This window comes from Cupressus sempervirens, chromosome 11, assembly GCF_028749045.1.
Source record: "Cupressus sempervirens isolate cs-2001-9-10 chromosome 11, ASM2874904v1, whole genome shotgun sequence".
Classification (NCBI taxonomy): domain Eukaryota; kingdom Viridiplantae; phylum Streptophyta; class Pinopsida; order Cupressales; family Cupressaceae; genus Cupressus; species Cupressus sempervirens.
In genome coordinates this window covers 388,950,807-388,952,792 of record NC_143128.1, presented here as the reverse complement: position 1 = coordinate 388,952,792, position 1,986 = coordinate 388,950,807, and the positions used below count along the sequence as shown (strand labels likewise).

At 34.3% G+C, this 1,986-nt stretch overlaps 1 long non-coding RNA gene across 1 annotated transcript; it reads right to left on the bottom strand.

Annotated features, from left to right (window-relative positions):
- Positions 1-421: 421 nt before the first annotated feature.
- LOC149529666 (uncharacterized) lies at positions 422-822 on the bottom strand. Its single transcript, XR_016358670.1, has 3 exons — positions 753-822; positions 603-677; positions 422-507 (listed from the first exon to the last, which is right to left on the bottom strand). It is a non-coding gene; the product is annotated as an uncharacterized LOC149529666 (long non-coding RNA).
- Between the last annotated feature and the right edge of the window lie 1,164 nt (positions 823-1,986).

Sequence of the window (1,986 nt, the reverse complement as noted above, 5' to 3'; positions counted from 1 at the left end):
CAATTTGAGCTTCACTTACATCTTATTGAGCTTCACTTTGTTTCAAGAATAGTTTAATATTCTCTACTAAACAGGGCCAACCACGTGAAGGTGGAAGCTCATTTGGCCCCACCCCCCTCCCCCTAACATCACTCTACATTCCCCGTTAACATCTAACATTCATTCATTCTTTCAACCATTAATAAAATGTAACATTCAATCAATATCACACGATAACATTCATTAACACATTAGATTCGTTAACATGCAACATTCATCGATATTCTACATTAACACATAATTCATGAACATTCATTAGCACATAATTAAATTCATTAAGACATAAAATACAGTCATTATCAATTAAGGTATGTAGTGACAAGCATTTCTTTTTTTCCTTTCTATTTCTTTTTTCTATATAACCTCTAAGAGGAGCATCAGTGTCATCATCAATTCCCCCCTCATCAGTTGTTCTGTTCTCTGTTCTTGATGATCTCAAATTCCTATGCTGTTGCAAAGGGGGGTCCTCTGCAATAACAAATAAAAGAGTTAAATTAAAAATAATTTATTATAATTGTTACAAGTATTTAATTATTTTAAATAACATAATTGTATCTCTTTACCTGATCTGACCACATCATTTTGTCTGGACTCAACGTCAACACGGTCATGAACATCGACCCCTCGATCCTCTACAGCTGTTATACAAAATGTTACGTTAATCCAAACACCAATTGCAATTACATATAAAAAATTTAATAGAAAATGTATACCTCCACCACTGGGATGCACATCATGCGAACCTTCGACATCCACAGATTGTGTAGAAGGATTGTCAGGCTGCATTCCAACATCCTATGCATTGTTATCATTGCTTGCTTAAAACAAATATACTCACTTTATATTGGAACTTAACATCAAACAGACTAATTGGTAAAGTATTCAATTTGAAATAAATTTCATTTAGCTTATTTACCTGTGGCTGAGATGCATTAGTATTAGAACCTTCCACACTAATTTCAGCTCGTAGTCGTTCAGCCATGGCTCTATAGCCTTGTTGGAAGCCAATTCTCTTATCGTCTTCTGTGAGGCATCTCTTGAACTCTGAGCCCTGCATTTTTGCATGGTATGGTGAATTTTACTTGCATTGTTTCATCAACCAATGGAGGGTAGTTAAAATATCAACAGCAAATCATCTATATCCATCACAATATAATAGGACAAAAATCGACCAGTTTTGATGGAGCAATCTACTATATAAATGTTGCATTTTTGTATGCTTTTCTTGTACCAACATATTTTCTCCAAATTCTTAAGTTGGGTAAGAGTTAGTTCAGCTCTTTGGAAACAAAAATGGCTGCAAGTGTTGCTGCATTCCCTCATTCTTTCAATCACTGCCTTTATTCTCAACTATTGGAGGAAAATTCAGTCAAGGGTGAGATTTTAAATAATGTCATATTAGTGAATCACAAGTTTTCTTCACTAATATAGATTGCAGAGTCTTGACTTCAATTGTTGAATTGTTTATATTGAATATGAAAATCCACTACTGTTATTATATTCTATTGACCTATTTATAATTGATGAGCTAAATAAGGGAGTCCTAGCATTTCCCTTCACATTATATAAAAAATTTGATACAATTTTTCATTTACTAATACTTACAACTCTTGCTTGAAGTTTCGAAAAACCACCAGAGCCGAGCTTGTGTGTCCCGTGCTTTTCTAGTCTTGCCTTTGTTGCCTTTGATGTGTCAGGCAATCTATGAAAAGTTTGAAATATGTTAGATAGTATAAATATGGAGGTTAATTAGTACATAATTAGATTCTCAACAGTATCACATACCTTGATGTACTCTCCACTGGTGTAATATTATTTTTCTTGTCAGCTTTATACTTTCCATCCAAAATTAGAGCCTACCACTCAGCCTCAGGAACATAGGGCGGACGCTCGTACCTGGGGTTATCTGGTAAATTTTTTCTGTACTGGTCCCTAATATACTTCAAA